At 34.9% G+C, this 26,547-nt stretch overlaps 1 protein-coding gene and 1 pseudogene across 2 annotated transcripts in view; one reads left to right on the top strand and one right to left on the bottom strand.

Moving 5' to 3' along the window:
- Positions 1-26,547, bottom strand: part of HTR2C (5-hydroxytryptamine receptor 2C) — a 369,035-nt gene that overhangs the window by 103,409 nt on the left and 239,079 nt on the right. The window lies entirely within an intron of this gene.
- On the top strand, positions 24,348-25,192 carry LOC308239977 (cyclin-G1-like; annotated as a pseudogene). Its single transcript has one exon. The product of its transcript is annotated as a cyclin-G1-like (transcript).

The raw sequence follows: 26,547 nt of genomic DNA, 5'->3' as shown, positions 1-26,547 counted from the left end.
CAACTGCTGGTTTAAACTGGCAGTCAGACATCCACCGAGGGGTCCCAGATTGGAGAGGGTGCAGACCGGGCTGAGGGACACCCCCCCACTTGCACGAATTTCATGCACCAGGCCACTAGTATATATATATTTACCATTTCATCCTAAATGTTTAGCTCAATACATGGCCCAAAGTAGTTATTCAATAAATACTTGTTAAATGTATAAAAGAATATCCCCATCCAACAGATCAGAACATCACCCTAAATTCAAATTCACCATACACCAATGTATATTCATATTTGGGTACATATTCATTCTGAAAATCCATATGCTATCTGGTCAGTTCTTAGTAGTTACATGTTTAATAGTGGCAAAAATGGCAATAGCTATTCTGCAGTACCAGTTTTGTGCCAAATACAGTGTCAGGTACTTTATTTTTTATTCTATTTCACACAACCAAAAATTCTGTAATGTAGCTTCTATTGTCTTACAATGTGATGAAATGTATCTCAGAAAGTCTTAGATTTGTTCAAGTCTGCAGTGTGAGTAAAGAATCTTGGTACGAACCTGACATTTCCCCCCTCAACATGAAGATACTTCCTATAATCATAAATTATTTCTTATTAGATAATGAACACAATTTCTTTAGCAATAGAGAACTACATTCCTTGTAAAGAGATTTATCTAAGAAGTATACTTCTAAACATACATAACAAAATCCAAAGACAAAGTCAATGAAAAAGCACTTGAAGCAAAAACTAGCTCCAAAATATCTATATCAAAATTAATTAAATCATTAATTTTTAGATTAACTTCATAATCAAGAATAATTATAAAAAATACTTTCTGTGAATTTCTATAAGTCAAATTTTCTCAAATGAGGCTGGTCATAAGTATCAGCTGAAATTCTTATTAAAAATATTCTCTCCTGGGCCTCACTACAGACCTATTAATTGAAGATATTTAGTATTTAATGAAAATTTAATGTTTTTACATTTGTCTTTTTTTAAAAGGCAAATAGATTTTTCAAGTTATTTTAATGCAATTAAAGTGTATTTTATTTTTTTTTGTATTGTATTCTTTATTTTTTGTGTGTGCAGTGTCATACACATGGTAGAGATTCCACAATGTGTGCTGAATTGATTCAAAGTACAATGTGTAGCAACAACAATATATGTAGAAGTTGTTCATGGGTGGAAGAGATCACCAAGAGCTGGGGTTGGCAGGAAAGGCTTTCCATAGAAGATGGAACCCTCTCCCTCCTCCTAGCCCCGCCCCCTTTCACAGCTGCCTGGAACTTCAGCTTCCTCTCCACCTGAGTCCTCTCCTGGTCCTACTTCTTTTTTTAAAAAAATTTATTTTATTGTTTAAAGTATTACAAATAGTAGTACGTATGTCTCCTTTTTTTCCCCATTGACCTCCCCCTGGCTCCCCCGAAAGTGTATTTTCTTAATAGAAACAGACTCATAGATACAGAGAATAGACTGATGGTTGCCAGAGGAGAGGGGAGGTTGGAGGGCTGGGTGAAAAGATGAATGGATTAAGAAGTACAAATTAGTAGTCACAAAATAGTTATGGGAATGTCAAGTACAGGATAGGAAATATAGGCAATAATATTGTAAAAACTATATGGTGCCTGGTGGGTACTTGAAATATCAGGGGGACCACTTTACAAAGTATGTGATTGTCTAACCACTATGCTGCACACCTAAAACTAACACAAAATAATGTTGAATGTGAACTGTAATTTAAATAAAAATATAAAGTGTATTTTACTTAGATAAATTTATGTGAACCAGGCACATTTTAGACAAGGAATATGTGAAAAGTTTGGTGGAAGTCACATAGCAAAGAGGTTGGATAGCATAATTTTCATGGAGATCAATTCCTAGTTGAATAAATTAAATTTTATTTTCACCAGCAAAAAATGGTGTATAATATTTTATAAAACATTTTATATATTCATTCACTTGTTTATTAATTCAAAGGTTGTATAATACTTAGTAACTCCAAAATTCACAGGCATCCCCACCAATATTGAAAATAATGGCAACGATTAAATAAAAGGCACTGTAAATTTTGAGATAATTTGTACAAATGAAATATAAAAGAACTTTATTTCTACTAAATAATAGACACAACCTTTGCCTGGCACAAAGTAAGCATTCAATTATTTGGTAAATGTATAAATGGATATCCCCACCCTGCAGTTCATAATTCCATCATAGAGAAAATAATAATTGTTCATTATTCTGATAACATAATTAAGAGATGTGGGTATCTGTGGATAGCTGTGAATGGAAATAAGAAGATAGAACAGAAATAAGAAGTTATAATTAAACTCTTTAAAAAGCTGAAAAATTTAAAAGTTCCCCCAATTCATTGTATAAAACAACATCATTTCAATATTAAAACCTAAAAAACACTGAAAAATGAGACAAGACAGATAGCATTCATTGATATAGCATAAAGTTACAAATAAAATATTAACAAATAGAATCCAGCAAAGTAACAAAGGAATAATATATCATAGAAAAAATTATTCTAGGAATGCAAGTATAATTCAATATTATAACTCTTCCAATATAATATCCTATATTAACATTTGTAAAGACATTTTATAATATTTTAATATATAATAATTAATAATTTGATAAAATAGAAAAGACATTTCCAATTAAAATTTTAAATATATAGAAAGAGGGATAAAAGAAATTCCCTTAAATTTTATAATTTAAAATCCAAAATCCAATATCAAATATTATAAACAGTAAAAACATTTCAATTACATTAAATTCAGAAATTAGACAAGACAGAAATTTACAAAGACTTCAAAGCAGCTACCAAAACCATGCTCAGTGAAGGAAGGGTGGATGCTTGTGAAATAACAGAAAGAAAACTTCTCAAATAAGAAATAGAACTTATAAAAAGAATCAAATGAAGAGTTTAGGGCAAAAAAAAAATGCAGCTTCTGAAAACAATCACTGGATGGATTTAGTAGGGGAAGGGCAATGACAGATAGTTATTAAAACAGAATGTAGAACTTGGACGGAGACCAGCAGGAAGGTAGGGAAAGAGAGAGTGAGGGAGCAATAGAGGAGTGTGTGGACATGTGTGGTGTGTGTGTATGAGCTAGGGATAGTTTGATTCTGCAGGTCTTCCAAGGGGCTGCCAAATGGGGCAATCTTAGACGGCAGAGCCTCGCTCCCAATGCAGGCACTCCAGGGTAGCCAGCGCAGGCACAGAGACCACGCCATCTTGAGAAACAGAGCTGCTTGAGACTAGGATCCTGACCTCAGCACCACCCAGTCTGGTCTCAGATGCAAACCAGGACCCTGCAGCCACTGGGGACAGAGACCTGAGACCACAGCTACAGACTCACAGACACCAAGAATCCAGACATCCCAGCTGCAGATTTCTGTGAGTCACAGAGCCCATCCCCTTCCCCGCAGGCTTGTGGGCAGCACCATAGTAACTGATAGACCCGCGCCTTGCACAGGCCTCAGGGCTGCTACAGGAATTTGAGCCTGGGAGCATGCGGACACTGGCAATCTGTTGCCTGCAACACAATCGGGTGACCAAACCCGAAGCCCACGCAGGGCGGCAGTGCCACCGGACTTCAATTCTGGGCAAGTGCACACGGAAGTCTGTTTTCCGCAGCGCAGGAGTGGACCTCCTGCTGACACAGTGCTACTGTGCAACCCAGTCCCCCAAGCTGACCAGGACCCCGATTCTTCAGGTGGAAGGTAGCACTAAGCACCAGTGACTTGACTCTGTTTCTTATCGCATGTGCCTGGGATCCCTGACTCCCAGTGCATTCACACTAAGAGCCAGTGACTCTAATTCTTGGTGCATGAGCACACAGGAACCCTGATTCTCAGTGTGAGGCTGCAGGAAGCAACAGAGACTCTGATACTGGATTCTCGGTGCAGGCACAGGGGAACTCTGACTCCTGGCACGTGCTATGGGGCTCTGATTTTCGGTACACACCAGCAGGGTATCTGTTTCAGCGTGGGGCAGGCAGGGTCCCTGAGTCTAGGTGAGGACATGAGGCTACACTGAGCACTGGTAACGCTGACTCTAGGCAAGTCTGGTTCCCGCCAACCCACAGCAGCCACATATTTTAGTATCAGAGCTCTTCAGTGACACTCGGGTGGTGCAAAGCTCCCACTGCACACGGCCCAGGCCCACGCAACTTGACATTTGAACCTTCTGCTGATAGTCAGAATGGGGAGACAACACAATCCCCAGAGGAAAGAAAATGAGGAGTCGCCAAGAAAGGAAATTAGTGAAATTGAAGCATGCAACATAACCGAAAAGAATTTAGAGTAATGGTTGTACAATTTATTCACTGGATGAATGAGAAAAATCAACAACCTATGCAAGAATCAGGAAGAAATGAAAAGTGATATAGCTACATTCAAAAACACCATGGAAGGTTTCAACAGTAGACTAGAAGAAGCAGAGGACCAAATTAGTGAGTTAGAAGATAAGGTAGAGAAACGAGCTCAAGCTGAACAGCAACTGGAGAAAAAAATTAAAAAGCAGGAGGAGAGCCTAAGGGAGCTTTGGGACAACACGAAACAAAGTAACATACATATAATAAGGCTGCCAAAAGGACAAGAAGAGCAGCAAGGATTAGAAAATCTATTTGAAGAAATAATGACAGAAAACTTCCCAGATATGGGGAAGAAAAAAGTTACACAAGTACAGAGAGTCCCTAGCAAGATGAATCCCAAAAGACCCACACCAAGACTTGTCATAATTACAATGGCAAATGTTCACGACAAAGAGAGAATCTTAAAGGCACCATGAAAGAGACAGAGAGTTACCTACAAAGGATCCCCCATCAGATTATCAAATGATATCTCAACAGAAACACATCAAGCTAGAAGGGAATGGAAGGAGTTATACAAAGTGTTGCAAAGCAACGGACTGAATCCAAGAATACTCTATCCAGCAAGACTATCAATCAAAATTGAAGGGGAAATCAGAAGCTTTGCATAAAAAAAGGCTAAGGGAGTTTGTCACTACCAAGCCAGCAATGCAAGAAATGCTAAAGGGAATGCTGTAAAAAGAAGAAATAAACAGGTAAGAAAGAACACAGGCACAAAAATAGAAATGACTACAAACAAGTACCTTTCAATAATAACTTTATATGTAAATGGACTAAATGCTCCAATCAAAAGACATCGAGTGGTTGAATAGATAAAAAAACAAGATCCATATATATGCTGTCTACAAGAGATCCACCTCAGAAAAAGGGACTCACACAGACTGAAAGTGAAGGGATGGAAAAATATCTTTCAGACAAATGGAAATGAAAAAAAAAAAAAAAACTGGGGTAGCAATACTTATATTTGATAAAATAGACCTGAAAGTGAAGGCCATAACAAGAGATAAGGAAGGCCACTTCATAATACTAAAGGGACTGATACAACAAGAGGATGTAACACTGATAAACATGTATACACCCAATGCAGGAGCACCCAAATACACAAAAAACTCCTGGAAGATATCAAGGGAGAGATCAACAATAATACAATGATAGTAGGGGACTTTAATACACCACTGACATCACTGGATAAATCCTCTAGACAAAAAATCAGCAAAGAAACAGCAATCCTAAAAGACTCACTAGATCAGATGGACTTAAATGACATCTTCAGAACATTTCACCCCAAAGCCACGGAATATACGTTCTTCTCAAGTGCACATGGGACATTTTAAAAAATAGACCACATATTGGGTCACAAGCAAAGTCTCCCCAAATTCAAGAAGATTGAAATCACACCAAGCACCTTCTCAGACCACAATGGCATAATATTAGAAATAAACTACAATAAAAACAATCCAAAAAACTCAAACACTTGGAAGCTGAATAGCATGCTATTAAATAATGATTGGATTACCAATGAGATCAAAGAAGAAATTAAAAACATCCTGGAAACTAATGACAATAAAAACACAACAATGCAACATCTATGGGACACAATGAAAGCAGTCCTGAGAGGGAAATTTATAGCTCTACAGGCCTACCTCAAAAAAAAAAAAAAAAAAAAAAAACAACAACAAAAAACAAGAAAAAATGGTAGTAAATCATCTAACTCTACAACTCAAAGAATTAGAAAGAGAACAACAGGAAAATCCCAGAATGAGCAGAAGGAAGGAGATAATAAAGATCAGGGCAGAAATAACTGACATAGAGACCAAAAAACAATACAAAAGATCAATGAAACCAAGAGCTGGTTCTTTGAAAGGATAAACAAGATTGATGAACCACTATCCAGGCTCACCAAGAAGCAAAGAAAGAGGACCCAAATAAACAAAATCAGAAATGAAAGAGGTGAAATAACAACAGACCCCACAGAAATAAAAAGGATTGTTAAAAAATAATATGAACAACTCTACTCCAACAAACTAGACAACCTGGAGGAAACAGACATATTCCTAGAAAAATACAACCTTCCAATACTAAATGAGGAAGATTCTAAAAATATCAATAGGCCGATAACTATGGAAGAAATTGAAGCAGTAATCAAAAAGCTCCCAGCAAACAAAAGTCCGGGGCCAGACGGCTTCACAGGGGAGTTATACCAAACATTCAAGGAAGAACTAAAACCTATCCTCCTTAGACTATTCCAAAAAATTCAAGAGGAAAGAACACTTCCAAGCTCATTCTATGAAGCCAGCATTACCCTAATACCAAAACCAGATAAAGACAACACAATAAAAGAGAATTATAAGCCAATATCCCTCATGAAAAATAGATGCCAAAATCCTCAAAAAAATTCTAGCAAATTAGATCCAGCACTACATCAGAAAGATCATACACCATGACCGAGTAGTATTGCAAGGATGGTACAATATCTGCAAATCAATAAATGTGATACATCACATAAACAAATTGAGAGTTAAAAATCACATATTCATATCAATTGACGCAGAAAAAGCATTTGACAAAATCCAACACCCTTTCTTGATAAAAACTTTCAGCAAGGTAGAAATAGAATGACCATACCTCAACATAATAAAAGCCTTATATGACAAACCCACAGCCAACATCATGCTCAATGGGCAAAAACTACAACCATTTCCCCTAAGAACAGGAACAAGACAGGGATGCCCACTCTCACCACACCTGTTCAAAAGAAATCTATGGTATTTCTTTACACCAACAGTGAACTTACAGAAAGAGAGACTAAAAAAGCAATCCCATTTACCATCGCACCAAAAAAAATTAAGATACCTAGGAATAAACTTAACTAAGGTGGTAAAAGACCTATATGCGAAAAACTATAGGACACTGAAAAAGGAGATAGAAGAAGACATAAACAGATGGAAGAACATACCGTGTTCATGGATTGGTAGGATCAATATCATCAAAATGTCCATACTACCCAAAGCAATCTATAGATTCAATGGCCTCCCCATTAAAATACCTACAGCATATTTCACAGACCTAGAATGAACTTTCCAAAAATTCATCTGGAATAAAAAAAGACCCCAAATAGCTGCAGCAGTCCTGAGAAAGAAAAACAAAGTAGGTGGGATCTCAATACCAGATATCAAGCTGTATTACAAAGCCACTGTTCTTAAAACAGCCTGATACTGGCACAAGAACAGACATATAGATCAATGGAATAGAACAGAGAACCCAGAAATCGACCCAAACCACTATGCTCAATTAACATTCGACAAAGGAGGCATGAACATACAGTAGAGTCAAGACAGTCTCTTCAATAAATGGTGTTGGGAAAATTGGATAGATACATGCAAAAAAATGAAACTAGACCACCAACTTACACCATACACAAAAATAAACTCAAAATGGATAAAGGACTTAAATATAAGATGGGAAACCATAAAAATACTAGAGGAATCCACAGCCAGAAAAATCTCAGACATATGCTGAAGCAATTTCTTCACTGATACTGCCCCTAGGGCAATGGAAGCCAAAGAGAAAATAAACAAATGGGACTACATCAAAATAAAAAGTGTTTGCACAGCAAAGGAAACCATCAACAAAACAACAAGAAAGCCCACTGTATGAAAGAACATATTTGCCAATGATATCACCGATTACGGTTTAATCTCCAACATTTACAGGGAACTCATACAACTTAACAAAAGGAATATTCTCAATCCAATAAAAAAAATGGGCAATGGACCTAAATAGACACTTTTTGAAAGAAGACAGAAGGAAGGCTAAGAGGCATATGAAAACATGCTCAAAGGCACTAATTATCAGAGAGATGCAAATCAAAACGACAAAGCGGTATCATCTCACACCTGTCAGAATGGCTATCATCAACAAATCAACAATCGACAAATGTTGGCGGAGATGTGGAGAAAAAGGAACCCTTTTGCTCTTCTGGTGGGAATGCAGACTGTTGCAGCCACTGTGGAGAACAGTATGGAGTTTCCTCAAAAAACTAAAAATGGAACTCCCATTTGACCCTGTGATCCCACTTCTAGGAATATATCTGAAGAAGCTAGAAACACCAATCAGAAAGGATATATCCACCCCTATGTTCATAGCAGCACAATTCACCATAGCTAAGATTTGGAAACAGCCTAAGTGCCCATCAGCAGATGAGTGGATTAAAAACCAGTGGTACATCTACACAATGGAATACTATGCTGCAGTAAAAAAGAAGGAGTTCTTACCATTTGCAACAGCATGGATGGAACTGGAGAGCATTATGCTAAGTGAAATAAGCCAGTCAGAGAAAGATAAATACCACATGATCTCACTCATTTATGGAATATAATGAACAACATAAACTGATGAACAAAAACAGATCCAGAGACAGAGAAGCAGCGATTAGACTGTCAAACCTCAGAAGGATGGAAGGGGCAGGTGGGAGAAAAGGGGAGAGATCAACCAAAGGACTTGTATGCATGCATATAAGCCCAACCAATGGACACAGACAACAGGGTGGTGAGGGCATGAGTGGGGGGGGTTGGAAGGTTAATGGAGGGATGAGGACACATATGATGTAATACCTTAATCAATAAAAAAATTAAAGATTGAAGAAAATAAGAAAAAAAAACTGAATGTAGATCAGTAGAAACCATCCAAACTGAACAAGAGTGAGAAAAAAAAAATAAATGAACGAACATTGCAGGGACCTATATGTGTACATCTAACATTCGTGCCATTTGAATCTGAGAAGAGGAAAAAATTGGTTCAGAAATAAATAATTGAAGAAATAATGGTCTAAATTATACCACATTTGATAAAAAGTAAAATTACAGATTTAAGTTCTCAGAAACCCAAATGGTTAAACTAAAAGGAAATTATGTCTAGACACACCATAATCTGGTGAAAACACAAGAGAAAGAAAAAAAATATTGAAGCAGCTGAGAAAAATGACTCTTTATGCATAAGGGAGCAATGATCTATTAAACTTCAGATTTTCCATCAGAAATCATGGAGGCCAGAGGTAGTGAAATCACAATCCAGAATCCTATATTTTCATGAAAATATCTTCAAAAAATGAATGTAAAGTAGAAAGATTTTCATATCAATGCAAACAAAGAAAATGACTGCCAGGAGATTTATTCTAAAAAATGCTAAAGGATGTTCTTCAGAAAGAAAGAAAAAAACAATTATACTAGAAGAAAACTTCAAGAATGAATGAAGAACAACAGAAATGGTAAATAATTTGGGAAAATATAATAGATTATTTTTTAAGTATTTAAAATGCATGTGACTGTCAAAAACAAAAATTATAACATTGCCTGAGAAGGTTTTCACTGTATATAGATGTACTCCATATAACAATTAAAGCAAAAAGGGGAAGGGCAAAGGGTCCTATGTGGTTGTAAGGTTTCTATGTTCACTTGAAGTGACAAAATATTAACTCTCAGGATATTGTGAACATTAGGTCTGTATATTTTAATCTAGAAAGCAATCACTAAAAAACTGTACAAAGAAATATAGTAAAAAAAAAGTCAATAGATCAATAAAAAGGGAATACTACAATAAAATTCAACACTCCCCCAAAATAATTCAGAAATAAGAAAAAATGAATGAAAAAGAGAAGGGATAAATAGAAAACAGTAAAAGAGTAGACATAATTCCAAACAAATCAATAATTGCATTAAATGTAAATTGTATAAATTGCAAATTGTATCAATTCTAAAAGATAGCAGTGTTGGATTAAAAAGAACAAAAGTAAACAAGATCCATTTATATGCTCTCTGTAAGAAACACTACAAGTTTAAATATAATGATTTCGATAGATACACAGTAAAAAATGGAAAACATACAAACATTAATCAAAGGAATGCTGAAGTTACTATATTAATGTCAAAGTACATTTCAAATCAAAGAATATTACTATGGATAACACACATTTTATAATGATAAAAGGTATCAATTCATCAAGGGAATATAACAATCTAAACATTTATGTACCTATAAACAGAACTTCACATTTCATGAAGCAAAAAAATAATATAAAAGAAAGAAAAAAATCAAAAGTAAAGATACAATTATACTTTGAGATTTCAACATCTTTTCCTCAGTAATTGATAGAACAAGTAGACAGAAAATTACTAATGATATAAAAGAACTGAACAGCAGTAATAATGAACTTTACTAAATTGACATTTATAAAACACTCTACCCAACCATAGAGGAATAGACATTCTTTTCAAGAGCTCATGAAAAATTGATCAAGAAAGACCATATCCTGGGCCATAAAGATTTAGGAAATTAATATGTTGGTATCACACAATGTATTTTCTTTGACCATAACAGAACTAACCTAAAACCAGTAACAAAAAGATATCTTGAAAAAGTGCAAGTATTTGGAAATTAAGTAATACAGTCCTATATAATCAGTGTTTCAAAGAGGAAGACAAATTAAATTAGGAAGTTACTTGAACTAAATTAAAATGAAAATAAAACATCAAAATTTGTATGATGACACTAATGCAGCACTTGGGGAAAATTCCTAGCATTAAAGGCTTATTTAAAAAAAGAAGAAAATCTCAAATCCATGATATAAGCTTTCACATTAAAGTTTTAAACAAAGACAATCTAAGGTATCAGAAGAAAGTAATAAATATAAAAGCAGAAATCAATAAAATTGAGGGACAACAATAAAGAAAATGCAATGAAATGAAATGTTTTTTAAATCAATAAAATTGATAAACTTATAGACAGATGGAGGTAGAAATAAAAGTAGAAAACACAACCATATCAGTGATGAATTGGTATACCTCTACAGATTCCACAGACTCATAAAGGAATGTTATAAACAACAGTTTGTCCATAAATTTCCATGGGATTTTTGGATCCCTAGACATGAAACCACATATTTTATGAACAAGTCATCAAGTACAGAATTCCAGTGAAGAGTCTGTGCTGCTGAGGGGAAAATGGGCATTTGCTCTGAATCCTCAACCCTGAGTCAGCCTTTTCCTTAGCCTTAGGTTGGCCCACTTGTCACTCACTGAAGAGTGCTAAAGGTAGGACAGTTGATTGGAAACTCAACCCAGATTGAAGTATAATGAATAACCCCTTTTTAGAATTCCAAATTTTTTTGAGAAGCCCTAGTTAACATGGCTCCTCACTTGAAGTCTCTGAGAGACTCAATAGCATCCCAGGCTGTCCCTCAAATTGGTGCTACTAACAGAACTGATTGTCTGCCAGCAGCATCTCCTATAGATCAGTAATTTTCATACACAGGTCCATAGCAAAATTTTCAGCAGCCCGTGGTGAAAATCGAGAAATTAAGTATAAGAGTATATTTTTATAAAGCTATATTTATCACATTTAAATGACATTGTATTTTGAGTTTATTATATCTTTCCTATGGAATCCAGAAGTAGAAGAGTCCAGCCCATTGTATTGGCTGCATTTTCCTTTACTACTTCATTTCTGAAGCCATGTTTTTGCGAGCTCAGACCTGCTGTTGTTATTTCCTATCACCTTGCCTTTGATAGAGTTCCCTGGATATGATTGGGTACTGCATCTGACATCAGTTATATCTTCTACATGATTTCAGGAACATGCCGCTAACTTTCTCCCTTGGAATCACACCCACCCCTTTGTGACCTGATTCTTCCCTGTGTTTCCACCAATTTGAACTTGATTTAGAATTATTGGATCTTCTCTGGGCTACTGCTCCCAAATCTCTTGCTTCTGACATTTAGATATTTTTCAAAATTTACCATTTTACCTCAACCCTCAGATTTGAAATTCTAGACTGCTTTACAGGCTATAACCTTTCCTTCTTCCTACAAAATAAGAATTGGATTCTCTCTCCCTCTAACTACTCTGTCTCTGGCCACCCTAAATAAATATGCCCCACCACTAATTTTCCCTACCTTGGTGTAATCCTGAGAGTAGGAGGTGCAATTCTGGAGACTTTACCTGGATGCCTAGTGGAATTGCTGGCAATTCTGCAGGTCCTTTAGCTGGCTACTATGGTTCAATAATTTCCTACTGGCCCTGAGCTTACAGATTCACTCACTAATCCAACTGCCTCTTATGAGCCAACGTCATAGCACTCAGTGTTCTTTTCTCTACTAAATACATTTGTCAGAGTGCCTTTCTAGTGATGTAGCTCATCATTTGTGTTTTCTTGACACGCAGACTGTTCGGTTCTTCAGTGAAGCAGAATGGTATTTTTGATCCCGACGAAGTGGGCAGGGAGATGGGACATCCTACATATGCAACCAGCCAGCCCACTCTTAGTATAAATAGGGATTTCCTGGCAGCACTATGCAGGATGTTCAACCTCCCTGCCCATGTCAAGGTTGACTGCTACATCATGAAGTTCCAGTTTCTGCCAAAGAGCTTGCTGTTGATTGATGCTTCTCTGTGTGAACAATTTCATGAAGGCCTGTCCCAGCCTGGTCTCCTGTTCCTGATGAACTGGCTGTAATTAATAATAGTCTAAATGATCTAAGACCAGTTAACTAATAACCCACCTCGTACTCAAACTTAAACCCTATATGTCTAACAATATAATTTCCCATCAGCTTAAATAAATAGAGAAAATTCTCCTGACACAGGTGCCAAGTTATAACATGGGTTACAACACTCTCCAGTGCCACTACCAATTTAGTCAACCCTTGCTAAATATCATAAACCTTGAAATAAGGAAAGCCTCTCTAAATAAGACACAGAGACTTGGGCTGCATACATTTGTTGCCCAAGCTATCCCATTTGAAATGAACTATCTCATATGTATCACAAATTATTTGGCAAAAACACAGATCTAGAGGCATCATCCTGAGACTCGATGCTTTGTGGCTATGCAATCTGACCATCACATTCTGAAATAAGGAAACTTAGCTGGGCATGATTCTGTCAGCCTCGTTATTTTACCTGAGCAAAATTTGCATTATGTACTTGTTCATCTCAGCATGCTTAGAGACAGGAAGAGAGAGAGATAGAGAGATATAGATAGATGATAGATAGATAGATAGATAGATAGATAGATAGATAGATAGAGATAGATAGATAGATAGATAGATAGATAGATAGATAGATAGATAGATAGAGGTATCAGTTGCCTTCTGTATGTTCCCAACCAAGGATTGAACCGCAACCCAAATATGTGCCCTGGCCAGGAATCGAACCTGCAACATTTTGGTGCACAGGATGACGCTCAACCAACTGAACCACTCTGGCAGGGCATTTTTCAACCTGTAAAGCTTCGCAAACCTGCAGTTCCACCTGGAACTGACACCTGAAAGGTTCAATATAATATAGTATATCATATAATATCTTTTGAAAAACACCCTGGATTGACTCCCCTGTGATAGTTACAATTCAACCCATCTACCCTGGAGCATTCCATATGATTTGTCATTGAGCTAGTTCCTTTCAAGCTGATCTCAAGTCCTTCCCTATGGGCATATGGTAAATATTTCCATTTCTCTGTTGATATTTTCTTCAGAGTTGAATAGAAGACTCAACCATTTTATGGATCTAGGGTGGTAGGAAAGAGAAAAGGACAAAGAAGAAATCATAGATGTTTTCCTGGTGCTCTGCCTAATGAAATGTACATGAATGGGAAATTCTGCTATTTGTACTATGTGGCTCTACTCTCTCGGTAGTGGGAGGAAAAGAAATGATGCAGGCAAAGGAGTAGATATAATTGCAGCTTTAACTTTATGCTTCTAGATTTTCTGGGTTTGTTTTTTCATGTGTTTTTTTTTCAATTTTTATTTTTTTATTTTTTCAGATCTATGAAATCATTAAACCCTTATCCATTTCCATTTTTCCTGGTAATTAGTGTCATTGAGAATCTTTTCATATGCCTATTGGCATCTATATGTCCTCTTTAGAGAAGAGTTCATTCAGGTTTTTGTCCATGTTTTAATTGGATTGTTTGATTTTTGATGTTGAATTTTATAAGTTCTTTATAATTTTGGATATTAACCCCTTATCAGATGTAGTGGCAGATATATTCTGCCATTCAGTGGGTTATCTTCATTTTTTGATGGTTTATTTTGCTGTGCAGAACCTTTTAAGTTTGATGTAGTCACATTTGTCTGTTTTTTCTTTTGTTTCTCTTCCCTGAGGAGCTATATCAGAAAAAAAATATTGCTAACAGAAATGTCAGAGATTTTACTGCCTAAGTTTCCATCTAGGATTTTTATGGTTTCAAGTCTCACATTTAAGTCTTTAATCCACTTTGAGTTTATTCTTGTGTATGGTGTAAAAAGGTGGTCAAATTTCTCTCTTTCTTTCTTTTTTGCATGTATCTGTCCAATATTTCCAATACCATTTATTGAAATATTTAAAAAAATATGTTTGGTTTTGCCTTCACTTTATTACATTAAGCACACACTTAATCTGGTACTTTATCTTTTTTATAAAAAACTTTTTTGAGTATGTCATTGCTGTAAGGTGATTTCTAAGTCAATAGGAAAATTATGCTTTTTAAAAGTGTATCTAGTATTCATATTTTATCTAGTCTTGATGATAGTAGTAAGATTAAAATTAGCTAACTCTCCTAGGTACTTGAATCATAAGTAACATGATCACTCCATCATTCTACTTTTATTAATGATCAAATAGACTGTAAAATATTATTTTGAATAATGCTTTATCACAATAATTCTTTAAATCCCTAATAGCATATTCATAAATACTGAAATGTATATTTTGTTAAAGATGAGTATTCTAAATAATAAATAACTGAACTCTGACCAAGTAATTTATCATTAGGAGTTTTTAGATCAGTGTTTCTAACTGCTTTGGTTACTATTGATTAATTTGCAATGAAATTTGTTGGAATGCATTATTTTCTACAATACATTTCAAGTAAAAAATATAGGACATAAACCATAAAATAAATATACTTTTACCTTATATTTATATACTAATATTTACCAAACAATATATTCAAGTCAAAGTAACAGATACTGATACTAATGTCAGCAACATAATGTCAGGGAACAGGCAGATTTCTTAAAGCATCAAGTAGCAATCGTGATTTTAGATCACTCAAAGTAGCACAGGTCAAAGAGACACCACCTACAGCCTTAGTCAGGTCATCTTAGTAACTGCTGTTTGTAAACTTGTCACCTACACTCGCATCTGCTTTAGTTAGTGAACCTCTTGATTACTTGCAGTAATCATCCAAGGCTTGGAAATACATCTTCAAGTGAATTTAGGTATTTGACCTGAATGCTCCCAAGATCTCCCTTCTTTTACATCATAGGTTGAAACTACTTTTCATATGTCTAATTTTCAAACATCTCCACATCCTAAGTTTTACTAATGCCTTATGCTTTTTATTTATTCTTTATTTAAACAGTTTGCTCTGCAGAATTATGAGAATAGATTATAACTGAGTGTGAAATTTTAATTAACAAAAACCAGAAAGTACTCCTAAAGCTTTTAATAGGGACCAGAAAATAATATTGATATACAATTTAATTGATAAAAGATAATTATATTATATGTCATATATATTATTTATATGTGTGTGTATGTATATATGACTTGTAAAGTTGTGGCCTACAATTGAATTATCACCATTTAAATATATTTCCCTAGAACTTTCACAAATTTAACTTTAAAAAAAAAAAACAGTGACAATGTGTTTTAGGAGCTAAGTATTAAAAGTAGTATATTGTATAACAGAAATGTCTTTTCAGCTTAAAACATTACTCAAATTACTTGTATGATTAGGAAAATATTGAAATGGGTTTTAGTAGAACTAAAGTATTTTATTAATTCATGGATGTAGTCTCTTCTTTGTTCCAAAATCAGTTTAAGGCATTTATCCATATGACATTTATGTGTTTAATAAATTTATGTGTTTAATAAATATTCAGTTTTTAATATGCACTAGACAGAGGGAGATGATTCAGAAGGCAAACACTATACTTGTTCTCACAAGTTTATAGTATAGCTAGGAGTATTAAATGCTAGAAAACTAGTTAAATAAATTGGGCTAAAGAAAAGCAAACATGTAGTAGGACATTTTTCTTATACATGCAGCAATTAACAGAGAAAGAAGAAAGCCAAAGAAAAGCAACAAAAAGAGCAAACAAACAAGCAAATAATTTAAAAAAAAGAAACCCTTGGGATGTTTGGACTGCATCTTAGACCAGAAAATGGGAAATATTTTCTGTAAAGAACCAAATGGTATGCATTTTAGTCTTTGCAACTATTCAACTCTACTGTTGTGGGGTGAAAGCAGCCTTGGATAATTCTTAAAAGAATGGGTGTGGCTGTATGCCAATAAAATTTTATTTATCAAAACAGGTAACCAGCAGGATTGGGCACATGGACCCTAATTAGCCCACCGCTGACTTCGAGTGCTAAGAAAGGTGAAGCTGAAATGTAGTTGAGGATTGATGGAGATGATTCAGAATTATCTTCAATGCTGTTGTTTGGAGTTATCAGGTAAATATATATATATATATATATATATATATATATATATATATATATATATATATATATATATATTGGGGTGAGGTTGGGATTAGAAAAATAATCCTGGCATGCAAAAATATTTTGCTTTAACAGCAGAAGATAAGCAATATTAGTAGGGATAGTTATTAGATTTCTTGAAGGACATTACTATTCAAAAAAGAAAGACATTTCTTTTTTATTGTTGACACTAATACATATGTCCTCATTTCCCCCCCCCCCCCCCGCCATTGTCCACCTCCACCCGGTCCCTGAAAAGCAAAAGAAATTTAAATAGCACTCACCCAAGCCACTAAAAATGTCATGGTAAATTTGAATATTTTAAGCTTAACTTCATTAAGTTCTGAGAGACTCTATTTTTAATAAGAATCAAAGGTCTCAATTCAAATAAGCACAACAAACTCATATATATGTGTCCTTCACTTTGCACAAAGCTCTTGACCTGGATGAGGAAGTTCCCTTCCAGTTCTAGATAGTTGATTTTATCACAAAAGGGGGTTGGATTTTGTCAAATGCATTTTTTTTTTTGTATCTGTAGTGATAAAAGGTATTGTTTCCATTATTCCATTAATAAGGGACATTACATTAACTGATTTCCATTTGCTGAATCAACTTTGTGTTTCTATGATAAGGCCTTTTTCTTGGTGTTCAAATCTTTACCTTTGTTTGTACTTCAATTATATCATATATTTATTAAAGTAGTATTATTTAGATCCACCTCCTTTCCCAAACACACACTTTTTCTCTCATTATTACTATGCTAATTTGTTTCCCATTTCCCCCCCTTTTTTAATTTATGTGGGTGTTTTGTCCTCTCTTTTTTATTCTCAAAGCTGTTTTATACTCAATAAGTTCTACTTGTGACAGTATCCCCACAATGCATTAAGTTTCCACTTTTTATCTTCTCTTCTCTGAACCTGTTTTTACCCCCTGAAAAACACCCGGCAATTGTCTGGGAAGGTCTAGGAAGGGACTGTCTACCACTTAGTCTCTAAAGACAGGATACAAGAGGAGGGGATCAGAATTGCTCCCGAAGTGGTATTGAGGAAGAAGTCAGTTTAGTGGTTGATTCAAGATTTCTCTCTCCTATATAAATTGCAAGAGGAAAGTTTTTGAGTATATCTGTAACTATTTTTAAGTCCTTGCTGTTAATTCCATCATTTATATAGTTGCATAATCTGTTTCTTGTTTGTTTTTTAAGCTCTTTTTGGATACTGCCATTTATTTTTTATTGAATTTATTGGGGCAACTTTGGTTAATAAAATTTTTCAGGTGTACAATTCTATAATACATCATCTGTATATTGTATTGTGTGTTCACCAACCAAAGTCAAGTCTCCTTCTGTCACCATTTATTCTCCCTTTTACCTTCTTTTACCTCCCCCACTCCCCTTTCCCTCTGGTAATCGCCATACTGTTGTCTATGAGTTTTTGTGTTTTTTTCTTAATCCTTTACCTTTTTCATTCAGTCCCCAATCCCTCTTTCCTATAACAGCTGACAGTGTGTTCTCTGTATCTATGAGTCTGTTTCTGTTTTGCTTGTTTATTTTGTTTATTAAATTCCACATACAAGTGAAATCATGTGGTATTTGTCTTTCTCTGACTGGCTTACTTCATTTAGCATAATACTTTCCAGGTCCATCCATACTGTTGCAAATGATAAGATTGCATTCTTTTTTAAGGCCGAATTGTATTCTATTGTGTAAATGTACCACTGTTTTTTAATCCATTCATTACTGATGGGCATTTGGGCTGCTTCCAAATCTTGGAGCTATTGTAAATAATGCTGCAATGAACACAGGGGTACATATATTCTTTTGAATCAGGGTTTTGGGATTCTTCAGATATATTCCCAGAAGTGGACTCACTGCATCACAGAGCAATTTTATTTTAAAAATTTTGAGGAATCTCCATATTGTTTTCCACAGTGGCTGCACCAATCTGCATTCTTTATATATTTATTTAATTTACAGACTCCTGAATTAGTTGATTCTGACATTTTTTGTCAATTTTCAGGTTGCTTTTAAGGAAGAGAGAATTTTGGAAGTCCTTAGTCCACCATTTTTGCTGATGTCCAAAATGCAATATTTTGTATTATAAACTTCTTAAAATTTTTAACTCTCAGAGTTTAAGAAATTGTACAAGGTTTTGCACACTGAAATCATATTATTAACATAGAGAATGAAAATGATTTTGAATAGAAGTATGAAAGATAATATGGAAATATTATGTTCATATTAATTTCCAAGTATCTAAGAAGTGCATTATACACTGTTTTTCTAAATAAACCTATATGGAGTTGGGGGAGGTAGAAGGAGTTAAAGGGGGAATAAATGGTGACAGAAGGAGACTTGACTTGGGGTGGTGAACACACAATACAATATACAGATGATGTATTATAGAATTGTACACCAGAATCCTGTATAATTTATTAACCAATGCTGCACCAATAAATTCAATTAAAAAGAAAAAATGTAATAAAGTATATTGAAATTTAAAAAATATTTTAACATTAGTAATTGTTTTTTTTAATTATTTTAATACTTGTTAGCATTAATAATTTTATGCCAGTCGTGTCATTATCTTGTAATTTTGTTTATGTTTATTTTTCTTGCAATTATTTTACTCAGTTTACATTTTTAAAGAAATGTTGCCATAGTCAGAAGTTTTATATTTCTATGTAGCCAAATCTGTCATTCTTCTCATGTGTGTAATCATTCAAGCTTCCTTCACCTTTGATATTAGTTAAATATCCAATAATTGGGTAAATATCCCACTAACTTCCTCTTGTTTTTCTTTGTGTAGGCTTTAAATAGTCAACTATTTAATCTTACTAGAACTTATTTTTATATGTGAAGTAAGGTGAGAATCTACATTTATCTAACACATTTTCTTTTATCATTGATTTTGATGTCTTATTATCATAAACAGTATGACCTATTGCTGTACTTTTTTCTTTTATGTTTTTATCCATTTAATTCTATATCCATACATTATTATTATACACTAATCTCCCTTTACCTGCTGGAGATATGTTCCAAGACCCCCTAGTGGATGCCTGAAACTGTGGATAGTACGGAACCATACATAAACTATGTTTTTTCTAGATATACACACCTATAATAAAGTTTAATTTATTTTATTTTTTTCTTTATTTATTAAGGTATTACATATGTGCCTAATTTATAAATTAAGCACAGTAATATATTTATAATAATAGCAATAATAAAATAGAGCAATTACAAAAATATACTGTAATAGAAGTTATGTGAATTTGGTCTCTTTCTCTCTCTCTCAAATATCTTATTGTACTCTATTCATCCTTCTTCATGTGATGATGTGAGATAATTGTATCATATATACTCAAAATTATTTAATAAATTTCAATGCATATTCCTAATAAACACTTTTTAGAGATGAGAATAGAAAAGCCACTCAGAGAGGTGTGAAATTTAAAAATCATAAATGATTTATTTATGAAAATTTTCATTTAATATTTTTGAATTGCAGTTGACTGTGGTCAACCAAAACTGTGGAAAGCGAAACCATAGATAAGGGAGAACTTATCTATGGTTGGATTATACTATATTTAAAAAATAGCTTTTCTATTCTCATCTCTAAAATGTGTTTATTAGGAATATGCATTGAAATTTATTAAATAATTTTGAGCATATGTCTATGTGATTGGATAACGTGAGGTGAATGACGTAGGCATTGTGACATAGCATTAGCGTACTATAAGAGTTAGTGAACACAAGAACTGCGATACAGCGACAGTTAATCTGATAAGCAAGACAACTACTGACTAATAGGTGAGTAGTGTATACATGGCTACACTGGACAAAAGGATGTTTCACATCCTGAGCAGGAAGGAACAAGACAATGTGAGATTTCATCATGCTACTCAGAGAGGTGTGAAATTTAAAAATCATGAATTATTTATTTATGAAAATTTTCATTTAATATTTTTGAATTGCAGTTGACCGTGGTCAACTGAAACTGTGGAAAGTGAAACCATAGATAAGGGAGAACTACTGTACTGGCTGTTGGATTAGACTATATTTAAAAAATAGCTTTTCTATTCTCATCTCTAAAATGTGTTTATTAGGAATATGCATTGAAATTTATTAAATAATTTGAGCACATAACAGGATGAACTATGTATAGTTTATTGTGTTTAAACTACTGCAATATTATATTTATATATTTAATAACGTATTGAAAAATCCTTACATTCATTAGATTTTAAAAAACCTAGCATTAGTTAAGTGTATTTTTCCAGGAAACTTTAAGTGATTATATTATTTATGCCTGACAATAACCTTATAAAGTAGTTACAGATTAAAGCCCGAGATTTGGTAATGTTGATGCTTAAAGTGATGCAATTAATAATTTTGATCTGAATACATATTGAAAGCTGTGATTTCACACTGTTTACTCAGTTTGCATTGTACTTCATTTAGAATTTTTCTATATTAGTAACTAGGAATTCACTGTATAATGGAGAGACAAACATGCAAAACAAATGTCACTACAATGAGTTAAGTGTTATGATAGAGGTAGTGCACCTTATGTTCTGTAAATACTGCGTATGACATACTTAACTCCCTCCAGGTTTATGAAATAAGCCTTCTCAGAGATGGTTGGAGAGGGAAGAAGGTGAAGTTTGGATGAAGCAAGAGATTTGGAGAAAATGTCAAGGAGCTCAGCAATGATGTCATAGAGTACACTATTTGTGAACGAGGGAGTTAAAGAGCTGGAAGGAAGAACTTTATTTTGAGAAGTAGGAAGTTGATTATAGAGGTAGAGCAGTTCTTAATTTTTGACATATTGTAAAAGTAACCATTAAAATCACGTGGCTCTATAAATTTCCAGGAAGGTAGTGCATTAAAATAATGCTTTTTGCTACATTATTTGGCATGTACTCCAACTATGTAGTATCTTACACTTACTCTACTGCCAATGTTTTAGGTTAATTCAGGTTTTCTCATTCTCCAGCTTCCCTTGTCCTGTCAGTAATTTAGAAATCATAGCTGGAGTGAGCCAAGAACTCCTTTTACCACTTCCCCATCCTAACTGAGGAGATAAAACTTACGTTGAACTTAAGTATTATTTTTAATTCTAGTCACATCAGTACAATTTTTATAAACATTTAAAATTCTACCATGCATTCAATGTTCTTATTAATTCCTGTTAGGGTTTTAGTTTTCTTTTTGTTTGATTTTACAGGTCTTATATGAAATGTTAAGAGAAGTTTCCAGCACTTTTACATATTAAACAAAAAGATATTCTTTTACTTTTAGCATGGGATGGAGGGAAATTATTAAGGAGAAAGGTATGCCTAATTTCCCAAAGCAGCACTATCTTTTTTCAGATCATCATCCAAATATCTCTTTAGCCTTCCTAAACATAGCAAATTGATTTTGAAAGGAGATGGAAGAAAATTTTATGGTCAAATAGACCAAAATAAGGCAGTGCTGTCAGGTAGAAACAGATAGAAATAAAAAACTGATAGAAAAAGCACTCTGCTAGTTAATATTCTCTGGAAAACCTGACAAGGATAAGAAAAACTTTATTTTAGTCTGGGAAAGAAATACTTACAAAACAGAATATTATTTATTACATAATTTTCTTTGTAGAACTTGATAGATGAGCATAGGGTTTCTTTCAGCCAATAATTTGTACAAGGTATGGCTCCAGTTTTGAATCAGGAAAATTTTTTTTTAATTATTCTGTCATTTTTATAATAACTAAATAACCTTATAGATGCTGATTACCTAATATTACTTGATATTACTAGTAGTGTTCAAGTCACATTTTAACTTCCTACTAATCCTATATAATAAAAACATAATATGCAAATCGACTGAATGGCAGAATGACTGGTCAGCGGGGGGTGGGGCTAGTGAGCAGGCAGCATCAGGCAAATCAAGGCACGTGCCAGCGGGCAGAGGGAGGGGATGGCAATGGGGGGGGCTGTGGTGACCAGCTGTGGTGGAGGGGCAATGTGGGGGGGAGCTGGGGCCAGCCGGTGCTGTCCCTTGAACGGCCTGCTGGGTCGCCTCCCTCAGCTGGTCCGGGGGTGGGCCTAAGCCATCAGTTGAACATCCCCTGAGGACTCCCGGACTGTGAGAGGACGCAGGCCAGGCTGAGGGACCCCTCCCCCCGAGTGCACAAATTTTAGTGCACCAGGCCTCTAGTTAATCATATAAAATGGTCCATTGTCCTACAAATTCTTAACACTGGCTAGGTACACAGTAGGTATAGATTTAGGTTCCACAACTTCACAGGAACATCCCTAAGATGATTAAAAACCTTAAAAATAAATCTATATGCTTTCATTAGAAAGCTAATGTTGTTTTGCTTCCAGAGAAAAACACTATTAATTCTGGATTAGAAGTATTCTTGCACAGATATTTCCTCATACCACCAAGTATAAAATTTGAGTAAAGAGGTCATAAGTATGTCATGAAGAATTAGGCTACTCTGATATCTGCTTTCTATTCCAATCTCATTCCTGGCCAATTTCCCCTTTCACTTCCCCATGCCTTTGCATATGTTGACCCTTTTGCTTAGAATGGTATCTGTAAAATACCCCTTCTTTAGATTCCTTTCCTAGTCTACCAGGCACACTCTTTCCCATAATTAAAAACCCAGCTGAGACAGTTATTCATCTGTGAAGTCCTTTCTAAAACAGCACATACTTATTTTCCTATATTTTCCCATACTTTCCAAATATATTCTGAGTATGTATGTATCAGAGTGCATATATTTTTCTTTAAATTTCTTTATTTCACCTGGCACACTGTAAATGTCTTGAGGTTATAACCTGCCTTAGTACTCTGTCATGTTTCACATAGCTCAGTTAATAATGTAGATGTCAGTCTCTATATGTTCTATGGTGTCACAATTTTCCTGACTATGACATAATCAGGCCCACCCAGACTGGACCAAGGAGAGACAGACCTAACAACTCCTATCAACCATCTCTGGTCTTCTGTGGTCAGGCTGCTTAACAGCTAGCTGGTCTCACTGAATAGATTCCTGGTACCTAGATTTCCTACAATCCTTGCTACAAAAAAAGATCTATGGTTCACTACAGACATAACTTGTCGTTCTGTCTGGAAGCAGAATATCTACTTTTGGTCTTCCATATCTCATCTCAGGTCTAGATTCCTTCTCATTAAAATCTTCTCCTGTATTGTATCTTCTCTCAAAACAATATCTAGACTATTGAGCCTTTTGGCTCTGAGCTGACCGTAAGGAGGGCAACGTCGTCTGGGCAGTGCTTTGGAGACCTTCACCGAGGACAGCTCCACCTCTGGGGCGGGGAGGGGGGGCTCAAGTCCCCTCCCTGCAGGTCTCTCGGATCTTACATTCTGGGCTAAGGTGAGAGCAGGCCTGGGGAGAGTAATTATAGCTAAGGAGCCACATTGGCCATCTAGATGGTAGAGGCACTCACAACTGATGCAGAAACTGCTACACCAGCTGAAGGCCGCCTTGGAACAGGAGTCGAATTTTCAGCCAAAGGTTTGTGGCTTGAGATTGATTGAATCTGCACATGATGACGGCCACAGAGTGACTGCAAGACTAAGAAACTCTGAAGTAAAATATCTTCTTAGTCTAAGTCAGTTCTTTGGCTATGACATTCTCTAGCTGTGAATGTACTGGACAGATTCCTGTCCAAAATGAAGATACAGCCCAAGCACCCTGGATGTGTTGAACCGAGCTGCTTCTACATGGCTATAAAATCAACAAAAGAGGAAAGAAATGTCTATTGGCAAGTGACTTGATCCAAATAATAGAGCATAGGTTCACAGTTTCAGACTCAATTAGAATAGAAAAGACTATATTGGAGGAGAGTTGGAAAGTCAAAGCTACTTTTGCCTTTCAAATTCTGCAACTCTATTCACTCATTCAAGAAAACTTGCCATTTAGAAGGAGGAATAGCCTTAGTTTTGAAAGACTAGAAGCTCAAGGCATTCCAGTGCAGGATCACATTTTCTAAATCACAGCCTTTTGTGTTGGCATTGTCCATCATTGCATTGGAGATCCAAGCACTAAGTGTGTAGAGTGAACAAAAGTAGAATAGCTTTAGAAACATTCCAAGATAAATGGCAGAGATTTGAGCTTCTGGCAAGAGTTCGTACCCAAGTGTTTAACTGAATATTCATCAAACAAGTGTTCTGAACCAAATGTTCAGAAGTCAAAATGTATTGTTTCTGGGTGAAGTGCACAACAATTGAAGCATAGTTATGACAGAATAATGCACCTCCCAACAATTCCTTAATTGGATTATTGCAGCAACAAAAACTCTTCTCTGAAGCCATCTTCCACAATCCTGAGCTATGGATTCCACAAAATTACAGTAGATTTAAGCTATGAAACCTTAAAACATCACAACTAGATTAACATTGATGTTCTCAGATCTGGGCAAACTGCCTAATTAACATTACCCTGTAGTGGAATAATGCTTAAATTTGAATTCATATGAGGCATACAAATAAAGCCAAGAACATAATGTGAAATGTTAATAAGTCTGGGAATCTTTATTTCTAACATTGATCCAGTTTCCATATCGGATCAATATATTTATGTGGTATTAAAAAGGGTAACCTTTTTAAATGGGGGAGGGCATCTGTAATACTCTCAACAATAAAGATAAGTTTTTTTTTAAAAAAAAGGGTAATGTAGACTCTGGTTGGCTGGCTCAGTTGGTTGGAGTATTGTCCCATACACCAAAAGGTTGGCAACTGAACAACCGATCAATATCGATGTTTCACTCTTTCTCTTTCTCTCTCTCCCTTTCTCTCTCTCTAAAAATCAATACAAACATACCCTCTAGTGAGGATTTTTTTTAAAAAGGGTATCCTACTCAATTTAAATTTATGTTTTAAGTGATGAGATTTGCATCAAAACCAACATTTCACAAATGCACTTTTAAGGCATAATAATGGTTACTATTTTAAGCAGTGAAAATGGTTTCTTAGCACGTGTAATTCAAGTAATAGATTACCCAGAGATGTGCACTTCATTGCCACATGGGAATTACATTTAAATTTGAAGGCATTTCACTTAAAGCAAAACTACATACCTAGTAAATTTGTCATATTATTTTACCTTTAATATTTTTTTCTAAAAAAACAGGTGATGGCTTTGTCCAAGAAAAAGGTTTTTATACAAAATCCACTGCTTCCATCTAAGCCCATTGAGAAAATTAGTATTATTGTATTAGTGACTCAAAATAAATTTACATCATTCTGAAAACTTGCTGATTTAACACTCCAAAAGTTTTTACTAAGGGCTGTCTTTATAAAACTGCCACTGCTTCTAATTTAAAATTTTGTTTAAAATGAAGATAATATACTTTCACTAATTGCCCCTACTGTGCCAGCAGAAAGTCTTAAATTAATATGTATCTTCATAACCATGAGGTTGCTGAGGTAGTGTTCAGGATTGTCTATTAAGTCAGTGAGAATAAGGAGATCTACAGTGTTAAAAGTGCTATAAACAGTTACTCAGTGCAACGTGTAGCCTGAGTCCATCTGGGATTGTTGTATCCAATTTTGACATCATGTTATGGATAAACATGCATTGGAAAATAAACCAAAGAACCACAGTATATCTTATACTTTTTTAGACCAT

Source organism: Plecotus auritus, assembly GCF_963455305.1.
Source record: "Plecotus auritus genome assembly, chromosome: X".
Lineage (NCBI taxonomy): Eukaryota > Metazoa > Chordata > Mammalia > Chiroptera > Vespertilionidae > Plecotus > Plecotus auritus.
This window is presented reverse-complemented; position numbering and strand designations above follow the sequence as displayed.